Genomic DNA, 13,839 nt, shown 5'->3' with positions numbered 1-13,839 from the left:
AAACAGTGATCAAAGTAAGGGAGAGCTCAGTCAAAGAAAGTGACATCTCTGGAGTCACCTGCACATCTCTGGAGTCACCACTGGTGTTGCCTCACTGTTTGGCTCTGAACAAGGACACCTATCCATCTTCAGTACTTGCAGCAAACCCCTCCTTTATCAGCACAGTGGTTGTTGCCTCTCCTCACAGAAATTTAAAAGTCAACATATTGAAAGAGGTGCTAAATGACATCTGATTTTAACAAGTCTTTTCATTTCATGATGATACGTACATGCTTTGCAGCACTTCTCCATCAAAAAAGAAAAGGAGGTATTTGTTGTGTCAGCACAACCATGCCCAGCTCCATGGTGCAACATCCTGGGGCCAGCTGAGACGAGAAATGCAATCTATGCCTCAACTAGCTGGATTAGGCACTCAGGCAATGCTTCTAAGTGGGAAACATGAAATTCACATCACTAGGATTTGGCAGCAGTGCTGCCCCTTTCTGATTTGTTGGGTTCATCTAATGTTTTAGGTCTTGGAGAAGTCAGAGTTGGTGGATAGGGTGGCAGTATCAGGAATAGTTTCAGTTTTCAGCTTTTAGAAACCTGGTAAGTGAATTAGATGTTTTTCCCATTCTGAGCAGTAGATTTATGCTGGTAACCCATATATTAGCATCTGCATAAGCTACTAGCATAAATGTTTCTCTGTGGTGTGTAGGGAGGTGAGAACCACTAAACCACTCTGATATTGCTCCGGGATGTGTGTCCTGATATACCAGCAGTGTTGTGCTAGGCCTAAGAGGAGCTGAGGTTTTGTGATGAAGATTTTTTGTACTGATTTATTGTACTGGAACTATAATAAAATAGCAATTTTACAATTATAAGATGACTTTTGTCTGGAGAGCCCAAAATTTTTGTGGACTATTGGAGCACTAATCTTAACAGAATTTAAATATTACCCTTATTTTAGTGCCTTTTGTATTGCTGCTAATATGTGAGCTAAGGCAGATAAACAAATTACCTTTATATTAAAATTTTGAGTAATTTTTAACCCAAACTGTTTAGTGGAAGCCTGGACACCACAGGCTTTACAGACAGAATCATAGAATGGTCTGGGCTGGGAGGGACCTTAAACAGCATCTGGTTCCAATCCTGCTGCCATGGGCCCAGACACCTTCCACTAGACCAGGTTGCTTGAGCTCCATCCAGCCTGGTCTTGAACACTTCCAGGAATGGGGCATCCACAACCTCTCTGGGCAACTTGTTCCAATTTTCACTGCCTTCGCAGTAAAGAATGTCTTCTGTATATCTAAGCTAAGTTTCCTGCCTTTGTTTGAAGCCATTCACTCTTGTCCTATCTCTATAGTTGAAGAGTCCCTCTCCAGCTTCCCTGTAGCCTCTTCAGATACGGGAAGGCTGCTATGAGGTTTCCATACAACCTTCTCTTCTCCAGGCTGAACACCCCCAACTTTCTCAGCCTGTCTCTATAGAGAACGTACTCCAGTGTCTCAGAGTAAATAAAGACAAGAGTCTTGCCTGGGGCTCTTCACCCTCCACATAGGACTGATGTTTTTTCCATCACAGTCCAATTAATTTCCATTGAAGGAAATTAATTTCTTAAAGGCACCAGACAAAGGTTGAGGAATACAAACCAATAATGAAGATACAGCGGTGCTTTTTCTATGGAAGGAAAGAAATCTATCAAAAAACCCCAAAGATTCTAACGAATATTACAGCTCCCAGCTGGAGAAAATGCCACTGTAAAGAAGTTCTAGCAGTGCAATTTCTTCAGAAATACATATTTTAGGCGATTTTTCTTTGTTAGTATCTGGCTGACATTTTCCAAATGTTACATCCCTGACCTTAAATCTTTCCTTAAAGTCCCCACCTTGTGGGGGCAGGGCTCCACCACACCAAAATGATTCTGGTGGTACCAGGCTGAAATTTAGATCTCTTTGCTGAAGCATCCCTTTGAGAACAGCTGAATATCTGTTCAGGAGGCTCATTCTCAACTGAGACAGACTATTTCCAGGTCAGAAATTTTGCAAAGAGCTTTCCCATATCCTTTTCAAGAAATCGGCATGTCTTTCCAGTTCATAGCTGCTTTGTGAGGAAGGGAAATGAAAGAAGATGAGCACAATTTGAGCCTGTATAAAACCAGTTACTAGGCTTTGTCTAGAGAAGCTCCCACTGCCTTCAGTAGCAGTTGAGCTTAAAAATGACAGCAATAATTCAAACAAAGTTCTTAAAAAGTTTCTGTCTTTGGTTAAGAATCATACTCTTGTGCTACACTAAGTCTTGCCATTCCATTGGCTTCATTGCAGCAGCTCAGGATGAGCAAGGATGACAGAAATGACCACCTAATCATGCTTCTGGTGAGGAAAATGTGCTTTAAGGTCTAAAATATTAACAGTAAACAGAAATCAATATGTTTTTATGGCTATATAATGATTTCAATAATGGGATATTAGATTTGATAAGCAATGCAAGCTGCCACAGCTGATGAGTTAAATACTAGGAAAAAAATGCTCATGGAAAAAGAACAGTGGCAGTTCTGTTAAAAAACAAATTTTGAAGAATGGAAAGGCAAAGGGTGCATTTTAATGTTTATAATTTGATTGGAGGTCACTTAGTATCAGCAGGGTGCTGAAAACGCTGAAATAAAAATGCAAGTGATTTTTAAAGTGTAATTACAGTGATTTTGTCACATCTCATTTTCAAAGCCTATTCATTCTTAAGACAGGCTTGCCTTTTCAGTGGGAAATGCAAAGCACTAGTCCAAACTTCCAGATATAACGAGAGGAAAACAATAAAGCAAAAAATCATATACACACAGTTTACATATTTGTGTGTGCTTATTTCTTCCACCCATATAGTTAATGGGTTTACAGTATTACAGCAGAGATCTGAATTTCTCCATGACCTAAGAACAGGATCTTTTAGGTGCTGAGAGCTAACTAACTCCTCCTTTTAAGTCAGTAAGCAGGGAGGGGTTTGCGTGTGTGGTCTGGGCTGAGTGAACACTGTAACCCAGCCATACCCCACTGCTGAGGTGGTCCAGGATGAATTCATAAAAATGTGAGGGCATGGGATCTTCTCAAAGGGCTGTGAGCTGGCAAGTGCACGTGGTGGGAGCTCTGCCCGTGTTGGAGATTGAGGCGTAGATCTGTTTTCCCAGCTGATGCAGCTTTTTGATGAACTCTCATTGCGCATTAGAGGTTGCCATATAGGAACAGAGCACCTGGAGGTGTTACTGAAAGGTGGGCCCTGCCACCTGGCTACTGGTTCCTGGGTTATGGGGTTTTTCTTCAGAATGCTGGAAATAGGCACTTTCACTACTTGACAGAAATAAGGACACTTCTTTCCCCACTATAATATTTGAGTATTGAATATGAAACATCCAGGCGTCTGAATTTCCTTTTTTTTTTTTTTTTTTTTTACCAAATCAAGTAAGCTCAGAGGGTTCTGAAACCTTTTAGTTTTCTTTGCTGAAACAACTTAGGTAGTACACAAGTACAGTCACAAAGGGTCTGGAGCTGTAAAGTTTATTTCCACCTTTACACTGTTTACAGCTATTTGGGCCTTTGGGGTGAGCTCAGGAAAAGTGTTGGCCCTGAACTGAAGATCAAGCATGGATTCAAGCAAAACATGCCACAAATAATTGGCCATGCTAACCTGCTCTCAGTGGAGTCAGTATTTTTTTCTCTTATAGTTAGCCCAGTATTTTCCAGTCTTCCATAAAAGGCTTATTTTGCTTTTTGGCATGAAGTTTGGGGGCAGTTTTTGGAAAGCAATGTTGTTTGCCTTCATTTTAAACTGTCAATATCTCATAAAATTTCACTATGTGGGATAAGCTCCCTATCTCTTTGCTAATGCAGAATATTGCTTTGTTTGAATCTGGTTTTAGGTTAGGGGTTTTTGTTGTGTTGGTTTTATTTTATTTTAATTTTTTTAAGAGCTGTGTAATTTTATTTTTTTTTTTCAACATGGCATTTGCTGGCTGCCTGCACTTCTCCTTTAAATACTAGCTGGGAGATACAAACGTGCATTACCTTCGCCATTTCTGAACAGTATATTTATCATTTTTATTATTTATGTTTCTGGCTTGCAATGTAGATGCAAATGTATTAAATGCTGTTAAGACCTGTGTGCTTTAGCATCTGTGGAATATCATCACACCTCCAAGGCTAAGCCTGCAGCTAAAGTGTTTAAGAATTTATATGGCCATTCTTTTTCTCTCTCTGTGGCATTAGAGGGAGGAAAAAAAAGGCAATAATGAAATGCATAACCTACATCCACAGAAAATATAACTGGTCTATTTATGATTGTGATTCACAGTTCGGTCACTAGAAATATACTACAGCTCTGCAGGTTTATGCTTTCAGTGGTTATTTGTTAATGGCAACTCCTGCACACATTTTCCCGCAAGTCTTTTGGATTTCAAGGGAAAATGTGTCCTTCAAACAAGTAGTTTCTTTGAGGGATCTTTCTGTAAGTGGTTTCCACTGTGTATTGACTACTCATAATATTTTCTGTTATCATCTTGTCAGGGTTCAATTCATTACTCCATTCATTATTCAATTTGTTGGGCCATGAGCATCTGAATAATTGAAAACTGCAGAAGTATTATAAATTATAGTGTCGCCATGAAATCCCAGTTTTAGGGTTTATGGCTTGACTTTAAGAAATCACTCTCTGTTGAAAGTTGGCATATGAGGTCTCATCTTTAAAACAGAATCTTACCAGTGTGATGGTTTTTAATATCTCTATTGCTGCATATTTAAGATCTCAGGTTGCCTGTGTACATTAAGTTATGGACTTTTTAAAACAGTTTATCTGTTTTTTAATTACTATTGCCATCTCAGTGATGTGGGTGAGGGACAGATAAAGAAATTAATTTATTTTGAGGTTAATAAGCAATTTCCAGTCGTTAATTAAAAATCTTTTTTTTTCCTCCCTTCACAAAGTAGAGTTAATATAGTTCCCTATACAAAAGACAAAATATTTTTGTAGTGTTTTTCAGGTTAAAGATATTCCTATACAGAAAGATAAACTGGTATTTCGCTGTTATTTTAACTAAGTACAGTATGTTTTAAATGTGTTTTTTTAAATTTTATTCTTAGCTCACATGTTTTGGTTTGGAGTACTATTATATTTCTACTTTCTGGATAAGTTGTATCAAATGGCACCATATTTTTTTAAGGCAACAACTACTTAATTCTAAAAATATGAATACCTCATAGACTACATTCTTCTCTTGATTATGTTGCTGAAAGACCAGCCAAATTGTGCCAGGGTAGCCTGCACTTCTTGTTTTGAATTTTTAAACATTGCCTGTCTTTAGGTTATAGACCAAGTTTGGGAATATATGCCAAAATAAGTGAATCTGTAATTGAGGCTGCAAAATTATTTTTTTGTTTATTTTGGTGCTGGTTGGGTGTAGCCTCAGATGCTTCATCATCAGTAAATGTCAGGATCATCTGATTTTGTTACTATAATAGAGGAAAGCTTTTAGTCATGCTCTTGGCAAGCTAAAAAAAATAAAAAGAGAGAAGCAGTGATGAAGTCTCCAGTATCAGCACTCCCATTACCATGTCAGCTGTGTTCCTGGGATTGGCACAGCCCTTTGCAGAAGGCAAGAGAAGCATGTTTTCCAGTACAGTAGTCCAGGACTCAATGTCAGCTCTCAGAGCTTGATCCAGCAACCCAAACCTGGGTCCTTAGAATCCTTTCAGGTACTTTGGCTGTCCTGGGCTCCTACATGTTTATCCAACAGGGTGCAAGGCTCCTTAAATCCTGAAAGATAACAGCCTTCTCTGTGCAGGTGCCTCAGGTCTCTTACAACCCATTTCTGACCCAAGATTTGAAGGAATCCAGCCTTGCCAGCTGCATGCCCTGGGGAGCATCCCTTACACCTTGCCCTTCTTTTGACCAGTTCTTGTTTTCACTGAGCTCAGGCTCTTCTGTGCTTTGTTGTGCTTGAGGGCTGCTGCAGAGTGACAGCTCGCTGGAGCTGGCAGCAATTTCTTACCAACAAAATAAGTCACCCAGAGGAGGCAAAAATGGAATTCCAAAACATGCTTTAGAATCTGCCCATCTCCACCAAGCTGGAATGAAAAACCCCACTTTTGAGTCTTCTCAGCAAGTGGCCCCAGCATGCAGCAAGTGGCCCCAGATGGCTGTGGCTGCCAGGGATGCTCAGTTCATCTGTTCAAGAGCTCTCTGAACAGGGTTCACAGGGATGGCTCCATGGGAAGCACAGCCCTGCCAGCACAGCTGGCCACTGTGTGTTGCCTTCAGAGCTGTGATGGTGCTGCAGCTGCAGGGTGGCTGAAAGCCAAAAAATGCAGGGTCTCTCCTGGAAGCAGGAAACCCATTTGGGATCTGAATGAGGTTTGGGAGAGTTTCATTTGTGGTTCAAATCCAAGCATGTGTTTACCACTTCCATAATTTGCATTGCTTGCATAAATTACCTTGTGGGGCTAAGCCTTTGTACTAGGCAGGAATGAGTAATTTCATTGCCTAAGAAAAGGGCTATAAAGTATGTTTACTATATTCTTATTTCCTATGAGCATCTAGAGCTGCTTCTCCATTCTGCAGGAAGTAAACACGGGCAAAATTCATCCCTTTGTAAGTTAAAATCTGCAGCTATTATCACTGCTACTCAAAACTTAGATAAATTTTTCCCAGATTGAGGACTCAACATTTGGGTTGTGGAAGAGCTGGAAACAGTAGCTCAGTGTTAGTGTTAAAGTGCCAAGTAATCCTCATATGTGTGTTGTGCACATGCCCACAGGGCTGCCAGCAGCTCGACCTTAGTACAGCTGAGTCCAGCTGGAGTTTTGCTCCCAGCTTTGTCAGATTCAGGGATTCACTCCTGTATTCTCTACCATGAATCATTGGAAGAGTAAGGATCAAAAAAGTCTTCAAGGCTAGTTGAGATGCCAAAGGTGATGCCAAACGTGATGCCACAAAGAGAGGTGATGCCCATGGTTTCTTATGGACAGGTACAAAAAGGCCAAGTAAAGGTGTAATGGTCAGACCACATGGAAAACTCACCACATTCTATGCTGTGCTCACGCATAACTAAATCCCTAAACACATGTGTAGTTATTCAGCCAATTTATGCACGTTAATTTCAGTGAAAGTGAAACAGGAGAAAGTCTTGAACCCTTTAGAACCATATATCTTTGTGGTAGAAAAAGGGCAGGTTTGTTTCTACTTTCCTCTGAATCCCTCATAATGCCTTGATGGCATTTTGTTTGGATATGCTGTAGATGGGCCCAAAAAATACCAGGAAGCTTTATCAACACTGTGGATTTTGGAGAAATATTAAAAAAAAAAAAAAAAAAAAAGCAAGTGGCAGATGGGGGACACAAAGACACATGGCATCAGTCTGGTTCCCAAATTCATCTGTTCCATTATTTCTGTGTTACCTGGTGACACAGTGCTGTCAAGGTGTTCCTGCATAGCCAAACCCCAGAGACTGGTTCCTGATGATACTCCTTAGGTCAAACAACCAGAAAGAAGGGAAAAACTATGATGTTGGGAGGGGTGGGAAGAAGCATTTGGGCATATGAGATTGCCCACATTAGGAGAGAAATCGGGACCTAGTTTGCCACTTGGGCCCATGGCGTGTGATCCGTGAGGTAAGTGGAGGAGATTATCTCTTCTGGCAGGGATGTCAGGGTTGCCCAAAGCCCCTGGGAGGCAGGGGCTGTTGAAAGACAGTCTGCCTTCTGCCTCCATGGGACCAAAGTGAAGTGCTTAGAGAGCAAATGCCTTGTGCATAATGGAAGAGGGGTGGAGAAATAAAGGGGTTTAGATCTGTGGAGGTGCAGGTAGGACTGTGATAATGAGCAAGTGTCAGTGCACTGTGGAGCTGGGGAGTGCAAGCAACTAGAGGGGAATGGGAGGAGGGAGGGGTGATGAGCAGGGGAGAGGATAAAAAGGTTAGCAGTGAAGTATGCAACATCCTACTTGCTTTATTTTCTGTCCTGTTATTGACAATCTTATTTTCAGTCATTATTTAATGGGCAGTTAGTCAGAGTAAGAAGGGCGATTACATGTGGTAAGCACAGCGATTAAAGCAGTGGGGTAAAAAACTGCTTTAGAAAATCTGCCCACTAACATTTTTATATATATATATCAAAGGAGGTAATGACATTTTCTAGTAAAGCAAGGGTTTTATCTGAAAGCTGTTTTTCTTCTTTGTTTTCATCATTGTTAAAAGCACAGGCTTTTCAAAATACAGTGAAGAGTTCTCTTACCAAGCTACCACATATTCCACTCCACATTGACAAAGTCTAGCTTGCATTTGCAAATAACTGAGTGGTTTTGAGAGCTAAAAATGTTTTTATTTGTGTTTTAGAATGAACAAATCTGGGTTAGCTGTGAAAATACATTCTCATCTTCAGCAGTGGGGGAGCTGCCTTTTTGCCTCAGTACAACTTAGAGTGTAGGATCATATTTGATAAAGAGATATTTAGTTTGCTATTGGAAAAGGATTGCTGCAGAAGATATGAAAGCTACTTGGATATTTTTATAGAACTTTTGCATAAATCTTGTATCCATAGCCTGATCTAGTGACATAAATATTAGCAGCTTGTTTCTATTTCACCTGCTAGAACCACTGCTGTCCTACAGCAATAACCAGCAAGGGAATAGAGCTATTTGCTGCTGTCATAAATAAGACAGGGTGTCACAGCTGTTTTCATTTGACTGAGCAGTAATGGAGTTAATTATACTTCCAGTCTCTTTGTTTTTGATCTGTGTTTCCAAAGTCATCTGAGCTTCTAGAATTCTTGTAATTTTTTTAACCCTTTTTTCTACTCACACGGGTTAGAAATTTTCTGTAATTTGCAGGTGATCTCACTGTATAATTTTTTCTGGTATTTATACGTGCTTTTCTTATGAGTTTTATTTTATTGTTCTATGAAAATCTTTACTAAACATTAATGTATTTAGTTTTCTTGAGCAACATAACAGATAGAGAGTATGGTCTTTTTGAAGACCAGGCACATGGACATACTTTTGCTAGAAAACAAACCTGTTTTCATCTCCAGCAATGCAGATAACTTACTTTAAGAAAAAGGGCAGCATAATACTTTGATCCAATCAATCATATTTCTGAAAGGATTCATGTTATTAAAGTGTCAAAAGGATGGCTAGACTCACACAAATAGGGAAAAGATTATTCATATTTAGGAACACGAGTCCATATAGCAGAGCAGCATTCAGAGCAGCACATCAGGCAGAACTTAATGCAGGAAGTCCTCTCTGTTGTTAAAAGAGCTTTACAAGTTGCTTGCAATATTATTTCCCCCCCCCCCCCTTTTTTTTAAGTTGTTTTTTTTATAATGCAACAATAGTAGATAGGAATAAGGGGAAGTATTTGTTTTTAGGTATTTATGGAAATATATTGAAAGTTTCCAAATTTTGCTCAAAGGATTTAATAAATCTGTAGTCATGCAAAGTGTAGTTGTTAAAATGTCTGTGATGGAGGCTCTGATTCTGAGCCAGCTTTATAAATGTACTGGTTTTATGGGAGTCAGACACCAAGCCTATGTGACAATCACACTGGACACCTATCTGCATATCTCCATAGCTGAAAATACGCTTTGAGATGTGTTTCTAGTGGTTTGCAAGCAAACAAGAGACAAAGTGAAATGCAGGAGCAGCAAGTACTACAATTATATTTCTCTAGTCTTAATAGTCTGCCATTGCTAAATTTCTGAAATACCCTTGGGATGGAAAGCAAGGAGGAAGCTTCAAGAGTCAGACATAAATAAGGTTGCTAATACACACTTAAAATTTCAAAGTTACTTGTAATTTAGCATGACAAAAAACATGATCAGTGATATGTGCCAGCATAAAAGTGTGTGATAAGTAACTTTGTTCTTCGTGTGGTTGCCTAGTTCTCAAATCCAGTTGCCACACTATTACTGCGGCACTGCAAAACAAAAGGATTATCTATTATTTTATCCCCTTGTTTACTCTTTTTGACAAATAAATAATTAACTGAGCAGACAGGATGAGGGGAGACTGAGATGAGATGAGATGAGATGAGATGAGATGAGATGAGATGAGATGAGATGAGATCAACTTCCTAGAAGTCTTGTAAATATGTCCCATTACTGGGACACAGTGGTCATGACACAGAGTTGACAATGTGCAGGAGTGACACATCTCATGTGTGACAGCGAGAAGTCAAAGTTTCCATTTTCTGCTGCCATAACCTTCAACCATCCCCCACCCCTCACCCCCAAATAAGGCTATGTATGATCATGGAAACTTTCCCTGTTGATGGAAATTCTGGGATACTGGGAAGACAGTTATGCTTAGCTGAAAGATAGGGAGAGATTTGGGGATTGTTTTTGTTTCAGTTTTGGGTTTGTTTTGAAGGCAGGTAAAATTTAAAACCCAGATTTCATTGTGAGGTGTGTAAAATTTCTACTTTCAAGTAATAGATTTAGCCAGATACAGCCTTTTACTGCAGAAGGTCAAATCTTTCACTCTGAAGTCTTTCAGACTCTGAACCAGTTTGCATATTGAGCTCTCAGAACTATTTTCAACTACCAAGGGCATCTGAGCATGAAGAACACATTTCTTGATGTCTTTAGTTACAAATTGGCACAGAGATGGGCTAGTAGTATGGGGGGGGGGGGGGGGGAGGGGGGGGCCCACGTCTTAAATCCGCTCTGTTTATTACCCAGGAAGTTTTGATCAAGTTTATGGTGTTAAAGACTCCAACATATCAACTCCATTGAAGAACAGGACAAGCTATTGTAAATATGAACCATCAAAGCATTAGCCATTTCAATGAAATGAAGCAAATCAATTGTTTTCTATAAAGGTGCCTTTCAGATCTCCTTTTTCAGGTTCTGAGATCCCTTATCAAGTTCAGCATTATTAAATGTTGGACTATGGACTGCAAGAGTAATTTTTTAGGACTTCTAAAGGGTCACTTTGCTGCTAACATGCTTGTCTTTGCATTTATTTTACTTGGCCTAAACAGAGTGACTCACACACACACAAATATACATAAACCAGAATTAATTCTGTTGCATATAATACCTGTTTGAGCCTTAACCCAGCAAAGAATTGGAGGACTTAAAGAAAATCAGAGATGTGTTCAAATGCCATTGTAAGATGGGAATAACATATCTGATGAAATGTATCCATTATGGTGATCTGGTTAGACTCCTTACTGTTTATCTGCAAGAATAAACTACAGCTTGCACAGGGGAAATAGAAGATGTTTTCTCTATGGTGCATCATGTACTCACCTTTGTAGACAGCTACAACCCTAGATCAGTGGGATAGTTTCCTTTTCTGGGGCACCCATCAGCTTCTTGAGACATGCTGCAGAAATGCTGAGCCTGTGTTGTCCATATTGGGGCAATACCAATGGTGTGTACAAGAATTCAAAGAGTGGAGGATGCTCCCTTGTTTTCTGTATTTCCTCTACTGGACACAGTAATGGAATTAAAAATGGAACTTTGTTTATGTTGAATATGCAACCTTCATCCTTTATTTAACTTTAGATAATTCCTGAAAAGGACTTTTCCATTGAGATGGAATTCCTTTACTTCAAACATGAGATGTCCATCTCAAAGCACACCTTTAAGTATAACCAGAAGATTAAATGCCTTCATAGGATGGGGTCAGTGCTTGTAATTGAAGGTGCCTGACATTACTTTAACATATGCTTTCTTTAACATGCCAAAGTCCTGAGCTGCCATGTTTCAAAGAAACAAGAGGCTAGAATGAATTATCTTCTTTCAGTAAAAAGTAGAATTTCCTCTCTAAAATTGCTCTGGCTTGAGCTCCATTATTCCCAATATACTTTCCAACACCAGTGACAGGTTTAAGATCTGGTATTTGTGATACTTGAGAACAAAAAACATATGATTTATACCTCTGGAAAGACTGTATTTCTGGCTTTTTAATGGGACAAACAGAAGTAGCACCTCACTTAGGAATGTCCAGAGCCATTGCAGGTTAAAGCTCTGATGTATGTTTAAACACAAAAGTTATTTTGTGTCACTTTAAAACATGGCTTTAAATAAGAGTTATATCTTTACCAATTTAAAACTGAACCTGGTAGCAATTTAGTAAAATGGTTTTTTTTGGACAGAATATCTGTTATATCATACAAGCCTACTTTCCAAAGCATGCAGTTAAACAGAGCTTACTGTAAATTGCTTGATTGCTCAACTTTCTTCCCAGACTCAGCTCAGTTACTCAGTAGAGTAACAATGCTATAAAACTGGGGAGAGAGGAGACATTTCTTGTGCCTCAGTGACTAAGTAATTCGAATAGTCCCACTTTCATGTGAACCTAGTCTGCTCTTCAAACTGGACATCCTGTGAACATGGAAGAATAGGTCAGGAAGGAGAGTAAGCAAGGTCTGTTTTCTCTGGTTTCTTTTTTTTGTTTTTTTAGAAAAACAGTCTTTGAAAAAGGAAATTCTCTTTGATGGAGTTTTAAACTGTATATTTGCATAGTGACCATTTCTCTAAAAGAGGTAATGGTAATGCTATTCTGACAGTAACATAAATCAACCTTTTCCTATGAATTAAAGCTTCAAAAATTATAAAAGTATTCTTGCTGCATACTGATATCCTCTTATTCTTCCTCCACATTTTTCCTTTCTCTTTACAACTCCCTAAATTATAAGGAATTAAAAGTCCATTAGATAGTATACATTAACATATGCTATTATGGTTTTAGTTAGCAAGCATGGGCAGAGGCTGCTGTGTGATGTGATTTTCCATTACTGTCCTTTGAAGGCAAAACATAAAAATTTTTAATACATTTTGCTATTAAAAAAATACTAAAATTCTAAACTATGACAAGTGGCATAAAATAAGTAAAGAAAATATTTATTTCTAAAATATGCTCCACATGAATTCCTGTGTTGAAAAAGGCTGGTTTATCTCATGAAATACCATGACTAAAGTATCAGGGTTTTCTGAACCATGTTGAAGAAGTCTTTTATAACTGTCAATAGACTACCTTCTACCAAGGAAGTCTGACTCAATTTTTCAAAGTAGACATAGTTGTCAAACCCCAAAATAATTATTTTTAAACCAGAATTAACAATTTTTCAATTCTGTTTCTCTTACTTTCTATCTTAAGTCTGCTAAGTACCCTCTAGGAACAAGTGGCTATAGCCTGTGTATTTTTATGTCCTTGACCAAGTTGGTTGGTCACCCTTGTTATGTCCTTATTACACCACATACACAATAGCATAATGCCTCTCTACCTCATGCAATGGAAACTGGACTTTACATTTAAAAATTGTAAAGTGTAGAGAGAGGCTTTGTCAAATTTGTAACAACTTTAATTGTGAACTACCACAGCTGTACAAAATATTGCATATCCTAATGTTATGTTTTCTACCAGCTTGAAAAATTTTCTCATCTTACTATCACAGATTTAGTGGGAAATACCAGGAATAAATCTTAACAGTCAAAGAAATTTACTTACAGTTGCCTTTTCTACTCCTATTGGTAGCAGATTTATATCTGTGACCAGGGAAGTAGTCATCTGAATGCAGTCATGGATGATTTTAAATTAAACATAAAGTTTAAGAAAATTCTGGCTAAATGTCATCAAGATCTATCATACCAAGCTGTCTGAGAGGGTAAAGGGCATTCTCTGAGCTAGATGAAGGGCAAAAGCAGATCCAGAGCCAAGAAAGTCCTGCAGTGTGGCACAGGTACTTGGGGACAGCAAAGGAGCCATCTGGGAGAAGTGGGGTTTATCACTCTGAAGGACAGGAGTGGGTGATCTCCTTGTGTCCCCATCTCCTTCCCTGCCTCCCCTCATCCTGTATGCCAGGCTGCTGCTCCT

Source organism: Passer montanus, unplaced genomic scaffold, assembly GCF_014805655.1.
Source record: "Passer montanus isolate IOZ18808 unplaced genomic scaffold, ASM1480565v1 scaffold12, whole genome shotgun sequence".
Lineage (NCBI taxonomy): Eukaryota > Metazoa > Chordata > Aves > Passeriformes > Passeridae > Passer > Passer montanus.
Note: the sequence above shows the minus strand (reverse complement) of the source record.